Here is a 12,489-nt window from a genome sequence, read left to right on the forward strand (position 1 = left end):
AAAGGTGAGGTGATGGAGCTGGAACTACATTTCCTTCTTTTCTCTCTGCTGCTCTTTGCCCAATACTATGCTTCTCTCTGCCTTTTACAAACTTGCTGAGTTTATTGACAGCTACTCTAACAGCTTTACAACTGGCAAATCTATCAGAACGGGAGCTTTACTATTAGGGGTCTCAGCCCAAAATCTCCTCAAGCTGATAAGCAACTTCAGCAAAGTCTCAGGATACAATTAATATGCAAACTTCACAGGCATTTCTATACACCAATAACAGACAGCCAAATCATGAGTGAACTCCCATTCACAATTGCTACAAAGAAAATAAAATACCTAGGAATACAACTTACAAGGGATGTGAAGGACCTCTTCCAAGAGAACTACAAACCACTGCTCAAGGAAATAAGAGAAGGCACAAACAAATGGAAAAACATTCCATGCTCAAGAATAGGAAGAATCAATATCGTGAAAATGGCCATACTGCCCAAAGTAATTAATAGATTCAGTGCTATCCCCATCAAGCTACCACTGACTTTCTTCACAGAATTGGAAAAAAACGACTTTAAACTTCATATGGAACCAAAAAAGAGCTCACAAAACCAAGACAATCCTGGGCAAGAAGAACAAAGCTGGAGGCATCATGCTACCTGACTTCAAACTATACCACAAGGCTACATAGTAACCAACACGGCATGGTGCTGGTACCAAAACAGATATATAGACCAATGGAACAGATTAGAGGCCTCAGAAATAACACCACACATCTACAACCTTCTGATCTTTGACAAACCTGACACAAACGAGCAATGGGGAAAAGATTCCCTATTTAATAAATGGTGTTGGGAAAACTGGCTGGCCATATGCAGAAAACTGAAACTGGACCTCTTCCTTACACCTTATAAAAAATCAACTCAAGATGAATCAAAGACTTAAATGTAAGACCCAGGACCATAAAAACCCTAGAAGAAAACCTGGGCAATACCTTTCAGGACATAGGCATGGGCAAAGACGTCATGTCTAAAACACCAAAAGCAATGGCAACAAATGCCAAAACTGACAAATGGGATCTAATTAAACTAAAGAGCTTCTGCACAGCAAAAGAAACTATCATCAGAGTGAACAGGCAACCTACAGAATGGGAGAATAATTTTGCAATCTAGCCATCTGACAAAGGGCTAATATCCAGAATCTACAAAGAACTCAAACAAATTTATAAGAAAAAAACAACCCTATCAAAAAGTGGGCAAAGGATATGAACAGACACTTCTCAAAAGAAGACATGTATGCAGCCAACAGACATATGAAAAAATGCTCATCATTGGCCGGGCGCAGTGGCTCATGCCTGTAATCCCAGCACTTTGGGAGCCCGAGGCGGGCGGATCACGAGGTCAGGAGATCAAGACCATCCTGGCTAACACGGTGAAACCCCGTCTCTACTAAAAAATACAAAAAATTAGCTGGGTGCGGTGGTGGGCGCCTGTAGTCCCAGCTACTCTGGAGGCTGAGGCAGGAGAATGGTGTGAACCCGGGAGGCAGAGCTTGCAGTGAACTGAGATCACACCACTGCACTCCAGCCTGGGCAACAGAGCAAGACTCCATCTCAAAAAAAAAAAAAATAAAGCTCCTCATCTCTGGTCATGAGACAAATGCAAATCAAAACCACAGTGAGATACCATCTCACACCAGTTAGAATGGCAATCATTAAAAAGTCAGGAAACAACAGATGCTGGAGAGGATATGGAGAAATAGGGACGGTTTTACACTGTTGGTAGGAGTGTAAATTAGTTCAACCATTGTGGAAGACAGTGTGGTGATTCCTCAAGGATCTAGAACTAGAAATACCATTTGACCCAGTGATCCCATTACTGGGTATATACCCAAAGGATTATAAATCATTCTACTGTAAAGACACATGCACACATATGTTTATTGTGGCACTATTCACAATAGCAGAGACTTGGAACCAACCCAGATGTCCATCAATAATAGACTGGATAAAGAAAATGTGGCACATATACACCATGGAATACTATACAGCCATAAAAAAGGATGAGTTAATGTCCTTTGCAGGGACATGGATGAAGATGGAAACCATCATTCTCAGCAAACTATCACAAGAACAAAAAACCAAACACTGCATGTTCTCACTCATAGGTGGGAGTTGAACAATGAGAACACATGGACATAGGGAGGGGAACATCACACACTGGGGCCTGTCAGGGGGTGGGGGGCTAGGGGAGGGATAACATTAGGAGAAATACCTAATGTAGATGACGGGTTGATGAGTGCAGCAAACCACCATGGCACGTGTATACCTATGTAACAAACCTGCACATTCTGCACATGCACCCTAGAACTTTATATATATTTACATGTTGCAAACTAAGGGCTTCCTAAGTTCAAATCCTCCTAGTTATCAAAGGCAGCATTATCACACCTTGACTAAGTAGATCACAGACCTTCTGTTTTGGAGAGTAAGACTGCATTATCAACCAGTCTCTCTTTCACTGATGTTGGATGCAAGAGGAATTGAATTGTTAGATAAGATGGTCCAAAGCTTCCCAGATTGGCTTTACCACAATTTGGCCATTTTGCTCACATGAACATGACTTAGATCAGAAGAAGATGTCCTGCCCACACAGCTATTTCTTTCCTCTGTGACACAGAAGATTTCTGGAAAGTGGAGCTAAGCCACATCCACCATCCATTCAACAAATGGCAGTGAAGTTTCTGTTGGACATTAGGCAAGTGCTGGCTTTTCACAGTTACAGTTTCCACGCTTATGGGATGAAATCTTCCAGGGGAGAGAGACCATCAAACAAGTAAGTACAACAAAGTATAACAATGAGAAGGGAAAGTTGAGAGGTTTCTGTGAGAACAGAGGAGGAGCACCCAGTTCAGAACTGGGGGGCAGCAGGGAGACCTGAAGGAAGAATAGGAATTACTCAGTAAATGGCCTGAGGAAGGGAGAGGGAAGAGATAAGACAGGCAGAGGAGACAACATGGCAAGGCTCGGAGATTAAACAGTGTGGTACATGCATAGAACTGGAAGAGGTAGCCAAGTTGTTCGTATTCACTGATTTACATAAGGACTGAGGATCCTCCTGAGAAAAAGATTTTATCCTTGTCCAACTTGGGTTTGGAAATATACAGCTATAATGAAAACCAAATGGCAGGAAATGTGGTGGGAGTGCCCAAGAAAACTGACCACCTCTTCACCAACTGGGGAAAGCTGAGAAATATGGGTTACATACAGAAGACATCACTAGCATGCTTACATATGATAAACTCCTGGAGCACAAAGGTGGTGTGTGGTGGAATCCTCTGTAGTATTTGCTATGTGTCTTCCCCAAAATAAAGTTTAATAAGTATTTGGCAGTTTAATGACTGACTGTATGTCTTTGTATTTGATCTTTCTGGAAGGAAAACCTCCAACCATGAAGGCATGAGAATTGTGGTAACCTGGAATGGGTTATGACCTCCAGGTATGTGTTGGGAGCGAAACATGGTGACTCTCCCTGGGTACCAATTTTCCTTAAAGATTTTTTTTGACAAAATTTAAACATTTGACTTGCTATATAATTTAAAGCATTTTACATTCGAGGAGACATGACTATATTAAGGAATAGCATATTAAAAAGCATATCTAATCTATAGTGCATACATGATTTGTGACATAATATAAAACAGAGAGAAAGCAAGTGGTTTAAAGAAATTTCAGGGTTGCACAAGGACACCTGGAACCTCCCCTCTCCTTGATCCTCCTGGAGTCTGCATCTTTACCGCTTCAGCCAACAGAGGAACTGGAATGGAAAAGTCTGAAAAGCACTCAGGGTGGGAGTGAGGGTAGTCAGGAAACAGAAGCTCTAAACGTTCTACTTAATAACGATAATGACAACAACCACTTTCTCTTTAATAATAACAATAGCAGCAACAAAAACAACAGCTAACGTTCATCAAATACTAAATGCTAAGTACTTTTAAAAATTAATGATTTTTTATTGATACATATTAGATGTATATATTTTGAGAGTACATGTGATAATTTGATTCATATAATCAAGTCAGGGTAATTGGGATATCCATCACTTTAAATATTGATCCTTTCTTTATGCTAGAAGTATTTGAATTATTATCTTCTAGCTACTTTGAAATGTACAATCAATTAATGTTAACTGTGGTCAACCTACTGATCTATCAAACACTGGGTCTTATTTCTCCTATCCAAGTGTGTATTTCTACCCATTAATCAACCTATCTTCAACCCCTCTTCCACTCTCACTGTCCTGGCATCTGGTAACCAACAATCCACTCTTTTTTTTTTTTTTTGAGATGGACTGTCACTCTGTTGTCCATGCTGGAATGCAGTGGCATGATTTTGGCTCACTGTAACCTCTGCCCCCTCGGGTTCAAGCAATTCTCCCTCCTCAGCCTCCCAAGTACCTGGGACTATAGGCGCCCGCCACCACGCCTGGCTAATTTGTGTATTTTTAGTGGAGACGGGGTTTCACCATGTTGGCCAGACTGGTCTCGAACTCCTGACCTCAGGTGATCTGCCTGCCTTGGCTTCCCAAGTGCAGGCATTACAGGCATGAACCACCGCATGCCTGGCCCCAATTTACTGTTTATCTTCATGAGACCCACTTTTTTAGCTTCACATACGAATAAGGGCATGCAATATTTATGTTTCTATGCTTGGCTTATTTTGCTTAACAAAATGGTCTCCAGTTCCATCTATGTTGCTGCAAATGACAGGATTTCATTCTTGTTTATGGCTGAATAATATTCCACTGTGTGCATAAACCACATTTTCTTTATTCATCCATCCACTGATGGACACTTAGGTTGATTTCATATTTTGGCTATTGTGAGTAGTGCTGCAGTAAACATGGGAGTGCAGATATCTCATTGAGATATTTATTTCCTTTATTTTGGATGTAGACCCACTATTGGAATTGCTAAATCATATGGTAGTTCTATTTTTAGTTTTCTTAGGAACTACCATGCTGTTTTCCATAGTGTCTGTACTAATTTTCATTTGAACCAACAGTGTGTGAGGATTCCCTTTTCTCTACATCCTTGCCAGTATCTATTATTCCTTGATTTTTTTTTTTCATGATAGCCATTCTGTGTGAGACATCTCACTGTGGTGTTGATTTGCATTTTCCTGATTAGCAATATTGAACACTTTTTCATATACCTTTTGGCCATTTATCTATGTTCTTTTGAGAAATGTCTATTCAAATCTTTTACTCATTTTTAAATCGAATTACTGGCTTTTTCCTATTGAGTTGTTTGAGCTCCTTATATATTCTGGTTACTAATCCCTTATCAGATGGATAGTTTGCAAATATTTTCTCCCATTCTGTGGGTTGTCTCTGTGTTGATTGTTTCTTTTGCTGTGCAGAAGATTTTTAGCCTGATGTAATTCCATTTGTATATATATATTTTTTTATTTGCTGCCTTTGAAGTCTTACACAAAAAAGTCTTCACCCAGACTGATGTCCTGGAGCATTTCCCCAACATTTTTTACTAGTCGTTTCATAGTTTCAGGTTTTAGATTTAGGACTTTGATCCATTCTGCTTTTATTTTTGTATATGGTGAGAGATAGGGATCTGGTTTCATTCTTCTGCATGTGGTTATCCAGGTTTCCCAGCACCATTTATTGAAGAGATTTGTCCTTTCCCCATTGTATGTTCTCGGCACCTTTGTCTAAAGTTGGGAGTGCAGATATCTCTTTGATATACTGATTTCCTTCCTTCCTTCCTTCCGTCCTTCCGTCCTTCCTTCCTTCCTTCTTTCTCTTTCTTTCTTTCTCTTTTATTTCTTTTTTTCTTTCTGCCTCTTTCTTTCTTTATTCTTTTCTTTCTTCCTTTCTTTCTTTTTCTTTCTGTTTTTTTTTTTATTTTTTTTTTTTGAGACAGCGTCTCCCCCTGTCACCCAGGCTGGAGTGCAGTGGCATGATCTCAGCTCACTGCACCCTCACCTCCTGGGCTCAAGCGAGTCTCTCACCTCAGCCTCCCTAGTAGCTGGGACTACAGGTGGATTTCACTACACCTAATTTTCATATTTTTTGTAGAGATGGGGTTTTGCTATGTTGCCCAGCCTGGTCATGAACTCCTGGGCTCAAGTGATCTGCCCACCTCAGCCTCCCAAAGTACTGGGATTACAGGTGTGAGCGACTGCGCGGGGCCTTGATTTTTTTTCTTTTGGACACATACCCACTAGTGGAATTGCTCAATCATATGGTAATTCTGAAAGGAGCTGTCTATAAATGCATGGACTTGTATCTGAGTTCCCTATTTTGTTCCATTGATCTATGTGTCTGTTATGCCACTCCAGTGGTTCTACATAAATTTTAAGAACCACAAAATAATTTTTTTGTTTTTTTCTACTTGTATGAAGAATGTCATTGTATTTTGAATTATTTTTAATGTCTTCTCATTTAAACGTCCTTCCTCTGCCAACACACATAAACACACATCTTTTGAAGTCTATTTTATTATTAACGTGTCAGTTTACAAATGAGAAACTGAGGCACAGGCAGCTGAAGTTATACAGGGGCTATGGAGCTGGCTTTCAAACCCAGGAAATCTGACTTCAAAGCCCACCTTGAGTAGTAAATCTCAAGATGCCAACGAGCGATGCTGCCCCCTGCTGGAGAAAATAAGCTGTTGGCTCTGGCCCAAAGCAGCCTTGGATAGTACCAGTGGCTTCTGGGGTAGGTAGCCTGGCAAAAAAACTCCGTTCCAAAGGGATTCTGTGTATTGGTGATATTTAATGATTCTGTTTGTATTTTCTTGAGGAAACTGTGAACGTAAAACAATCAGAAAGAAAGGAGTAGGGACAGAGGCAATAAGGAAACGGTTTGAAGGGAAGCAAAGCAGGGAAAATAAGGCATAGGGCGATACCGTCAGAAGGCGGAATCTCCCGGGGGTGTGAGCTTCCGGTACAGGTGACAAAGCGGCCAAGTCCCCAAAGCTGCCCATGAGACCTCACATCTGCTGTTGAATCTGCAACAGTGAGAAAGAGCGTTCTTCTTATCCATTAGGCCTGGCTGGGAGATCCCTGAAATAGTTTTCTGGGTCCCCTCACCACACACCCGCCAACCCGCACCGTATAAACTTTCTGTAATCCCTCCGCATCTGAGATGGTCTGAGCGCTCTTTCTTCTTTGCAGCCTGAAAGCCGAACACAATACCAGTTTGGTGTAGGTCCTGGGCAAATCCCTACCGCCCTTCTCTTCCCTGGGTCTCAGGCTTCTTTTCGGCATAAGGCAGTTTGGGTTCTCAAGCGAGGGCAGTACTGCCCCACTGAGGGCAGGTAGCGAGAGAGAGACAGACAGACAGCTCGTGCGCGCGCACGTGCATGTCAGGGAGCAAAGTTGGTTGTCACAAAGACTTGGAGGAGGGTGCCACTGGCATCTATCACCCAAGACAGCGATGCTATACATTCTGCCAATGCTATTAGTAACCCTGTGGAGAAACACTGAGTGTTTAAGAGTATATACGGTTGTTTCTTCATAAAAAATGTAAATAAATTCACTTTCAATTTTGAAGTTCTGTTAAATGGGCCTCTTGGAGTAGAATTGTAGAATATTAAAGGAAAGTGATTAATAGCTTATGATTTGTATGGAGCTTTTTTAAACAGGGTTTTCAATTCTGTGATTTTCTAAAAAAGCAGTTTTGCTGTGAGTAGATTTCTGGCATGTTTCTAATGCTTGTGAGCTTTGAAGATCTAAAGCCATGATTACATTAGACACAGATGTCTGGAGAGTGGACAGAGGGTGTTCCGTTGATAAAATGGTTTGGTAGAATTTTCCCGAGTTGTAGAAAAATAATTTTTTAAGCCACTGGTACCCGTTTTGATGTGTCTGCCATTGAGCGCTAATGGAACGTTGGTCAAAGGCAGACTGGAGCATACTTTGTGAAGGAGCCTTTCTCTAGGGCCAACTGCAGTGGGCTTTTTTGGTGCCCCTGAATCATAGATGAATCTGCAACTTAAACTGTGGTCATTCCTTACCACTTAGGGTATTTTTAATTTTTATTATTAATTTTATTTATTATTGTTTTTCTTTGTGTTATCTTTTGTTGTATCTGAGTACAATGTGACTTCATGTTTCTATTAACCCATTTTGAAAAACTTGCTTGCATCCTAACTTCTGTGAAATGTTAGTCTGATAAACTACATATCTTTTTAAATATACTTTAAAATATATGCATAACAATTTAAAAGTTTTAAAGTTCGCCCATATACTTACTACCCTAAATCACCTTGAGTAAGTGTAAACACAAGCATAACTGTACACTGTAACAATGATATGAGAGATTTTAAAAAATCAGGATCCTATTAGGCAACAGATGGCTTAAAAGAGAATGCAAAAATCCATGTTTGTGAAATGAGTGCACATGAGTTTATAATAGAGTTAATTGACTTAAGCATGAGTGTCAATGTGTGAGTTTGTTTGTCTGTGTGAGAGATAGAAGAGTCAACTACACCTACTATTCATTGTGACCTTATGTGGCATTCTCTGTATCAACTTCCAAGTACTTCTTAATATATTCGGGTGTGGTGGCTCACGCCTGTAATCCCAGCACTTTGGGAGGCTGAGAGGGGGTGGATCACTTGAGGTCAGGAGTTCCAGACCAGCCTGGCCAACGTGGTGAAACACCATCTCTACTAAAAATACAAAAATTAGCCAGGCATGGTGGCAGATGCCTGTAATCCCAGCTACTCAGGAGGCTGAGGCAGGAGAATTGTTTGAGCCCAGGAGGTGGAGGTTGCAGTGATTGCACCATTGCACTCCAGCCTGGGCAACAGAGTGAGACTCCATCTCAAAAAAAAAAACCAAAAAAAAAAAAACAGCTCCTTAATAAGCAATTGGTAACATATTTACCCACCCTACCATAATGAATTACTATTGCTGTAGCTAAAAGCAAATAAAACTGAAAGGTAGGTTAGTTTCTTCCCTTTTATCTAAGGTGGATATACAATGACTTTCAGGCTTTGGAAACATTGAAACATAGCTCTTGGATCCTGTGGCAGAGACAAGGGAATAATTCCAAAACCTGGCCACAGAACTGAACCTGGGTAAGGAGGGAAGTGAGGACATGATAAGGGTGAGGGAGAATTTAAAAGGTGGTAGGGTTAACAGAACGTGGTCCCAGGGAAGTTGAGTACCAGAGGCTCTGCATTTTCCATGTGACCTAAGGGTTCCCAGAAATGGAGACAGGAAGTCCATGTTTCTTAATGTCTCACAGTCAAAATCCTACTTTACACAGACCCACATTACTGGGGAAAGGTTCGCATGTGGCCAAAGAACCCTCCACCAGATAAATTCATAAAAAAGGAATTAAAACTTTATTCTATTATTTCAAACATAAGTGTTCCTCCGTCAGCTATGCCTTTTTCTTTGAAATTACTGAATAATCACAATGATAGCTTCACATGTATGGAGGACCCTCAATGTGTCAGAATTCTTGTTAAGTCAAAAGTAATAATTCTATTTACAGGAAACGAAGGCCAGCCCATTGTCAGGCCGACACTGTCCACAGATTTTATCCCTGTAGCTTGCTTCTTGCAAGCTCCACGTCGGCAGGGATTTTTACCTGTTTTGTTCAGGGTCCAAGCACCTACCCTTAGCACATAGAAGGCTCTTAAACATTCGTTGAATGAATGAATGAACCTCAACCTTTCTCACCTCCAGTGAAAAGCACTGCAAGGTGATTGAGGAGAAAATAAGGAAGCCTCAGTCCCTGACATTGGTTGAGAAAGGGGTCAAGGAGATGATGAGTGGTAGGGAGAGGAGGCTTTTCCATGGAACTCTCCAACACTGCTGCAGAGAGCCAAGCACATGACATGCACCACACGACTCCTAGGTGGTGGTCCTTGCAGCCCATTTCACAGACCATAGCCTCAAAAGTGCGGACCGTTCCTCTGTTCCCTCTCCTTGGACGGTTCTCATTAGTCTGTCTGGCCTTACCTTTCTAAAGAACTTTGCCGCTTGAAAATCACAGTAATGTATGTTATTCAGTCCCCAGAACTCTCAATCCCCTCTTTTTTTTTTTTTTGCCCATCCCAAGCCCAAACTGGCAAGCTAATTCTCTGCCCTGTCTTCCAGGAAGCTTCCCCAACTGCCACAGTCCTGTCCAATTTCACTGTATTTTATTTTCAATAGACATATTTTTTAATGTCTCTCTAAAAGCGACTTAAGATTATTATGTAAGATTTTTATAAGATTATTAACTTTGTAAGATTTCGCCCATCTGAATCAATCTCCAAATCATAGAAAAAAGTTATTGAACCGATAACCGTGTTTCAATCCGGGGTTTGGAAAAGATGTTCACCACATGGAAATCATGGCTAAGACCCATTTCCCACAAAAATGCACACTCAGGCGTGGTTCAGTATCACGGTGCAGTGTGTGCCTGTCGGGTACCTCACCAGCCACACTTTGGCTTTGTAAAGGTGGGTTGGGGAGCTCGGTCCTCCCAGCCTTTCACAGCCCCGGCAGGCCCTAGGTGAATGCTGGTCTAGTGAATTCACAGCTCCCGGGGCAACTTCCAGCTGCCAGGCGGGGCGGCAGGGTGGAGGGAGCGACCGGCGGAGAGGCCTCGACCACCACCCCAGCGAAGCCTGCGGCCGGGGAGCTACACCTCGGCGCACCCCGCCTGGCGCCCTGAGCCCGCGTGGGCCGGAGCCGGGTTTGCTGGCGGAGGCAGCTCTGCTCCCGGAGGTCCTCCCACAGGCGGCGCCCTCCGAGCCGGGCGCGAAGTGCACCCACGCCCCGCAGCCCAGCGCCTCGTGGCCATCCAGAGGGATTTGTCAGCGCGCCCTATATAGCCGCAGACAGCTGCCATCTGTTATGTTTAGTAACACCACCACGCCGCTCCCCCTTCCTTGAGAATAAACCCGCCTTGGTCATTAAGCCACAAGGATATTTTTTAACGACTCCCACTCCCTCTTGCAAGCATGCTTTGCTCATCAGGCCGCGTCTGAGTCTTGAGCGCCAAATTCTGCTTCCTCACTGCATCCTGGGCACTGTCTGAGCTGGACGACCCATCCACTGTGGACTTGGGCCCCGGCAGGTGCTTACAAGTAAAGGCGGAGAGAGCGCCTCCCTCCATGGGTGCAGTGAGGAGAAAAATCTGTGGTGTATGACCATTTTAATGCATCGCATTTCAGTTCTGCAAATGCGAAGTGTAAATTGGGCTAGAGTATGATTGTGAATCAGACCACACGTCATGATTAATTTATCACTGTGCTCCAGATACATCAGCTAAAATAATATGAATTTAAAGTAACGGTTCCTCCCTCCTTTGTGTTTGCTGGTGAACTCTGAAGAATAAATCACTAGAGAAATAAAGGAACTTAAGAGTCCACTCTATTCTCATATTAGCGGAGCATGAACATAATTTTTTTTTTTTTTTTTTTTTTTTTGAGACGGAGTCTCGCTCTGTCGCCCAGGCTAGAGTGCTGTGGCCAGATCTCAGCTCACTGCAAGCTCCGCCTCCCGGGTTCACGCCATTCTCCTGCCTCAGCCTCCCGAGTAGCTGGGACTACAGGCGCCCGCCACCTCGCCCGGCTAATTTTTTATATTTTTTAGTCGAGACGGGGTTTCACCGTGTTAGCCAGGATGGTCTCGATCTCCTGACCTCGTGATCCGCCCGTCTCGGCCTCCCAAAGTGCTGGGATTACAGGCTTGAGCCACCGCGCCCGGCCAGCATGAACATAATTAAACATTCTCAATAAGGTTTCTTCCACCGTTTGAAATTTGCCCACCCACATTTTGTATCCGTCTGTGTAACACTCTCACTGATGCACGCTGAGCTGCTGATAAACATTGAGGTGGAAATGAGCTTTTTCATATTTCAGGCAACATTTATGATGCCTCAAGTTCTGGTTCCCAAACTGGCTGATTATCAGAATTGTCTAGGGACACACTTGCCACTAAAAGTGTGGTCCATGAAGTAGCTGCATGGTATCACTTTTGAGATCGTTAGAAATGCAGAATCTCAGGGCCTACTCAGACCTATTGATGGGAATCTAAATTTTTTACAGGACCTGCCCTCACCACATCAGCTCCTCCCTCACCCCCATTAAAGTTTGAGAATAATTGATCTAGTTTTTCAAAAACCACAAATACCTTTGCTCAGACATCTATATATGTTTAGTAAGCAGCCCAGTTGATTCTTATAAGGTGAGTAGTCAAGTCTAGAGGTCACTGGTCTTTGAGGCTCAAGGTTCAGATGACTTTTATGCTCATGACATGAGCCAAATTTATTAAATCAGTTGGACTGTCTCTGAAAGTTTGGTACAGGTGAGTTTATCTGTTTAGTCATCCATGAATTACAAGTGCAAGAAAGCTTATGAATTATTTAGTTAAATAATGACACATTTAGTCCTCCAATTAGGAAAGCTCAACACTAGGAAGGAGGATTTTCTCCTTGTGTAACTGGCTCATTCACTCCCAGACTGAGTTGTAGGCATGAGGAA

This window comes from Trachypithecus francoisi, unplaced genomic scaffold (genome assembly GCF_009764315.1).
Source record: "Trachypithecus francoisi isolate TF-2019V2 unplaced genomic scaffold, Tfra_2.0 Lachesis_group3, whole genome shotgun sequence".
Lineage (NCBI taxonomy): Eukaryota > Metazoa > Chordata > Mammalia > Primates > Cercopithecidae > Trachypithecus > Trachypithecus francoisi.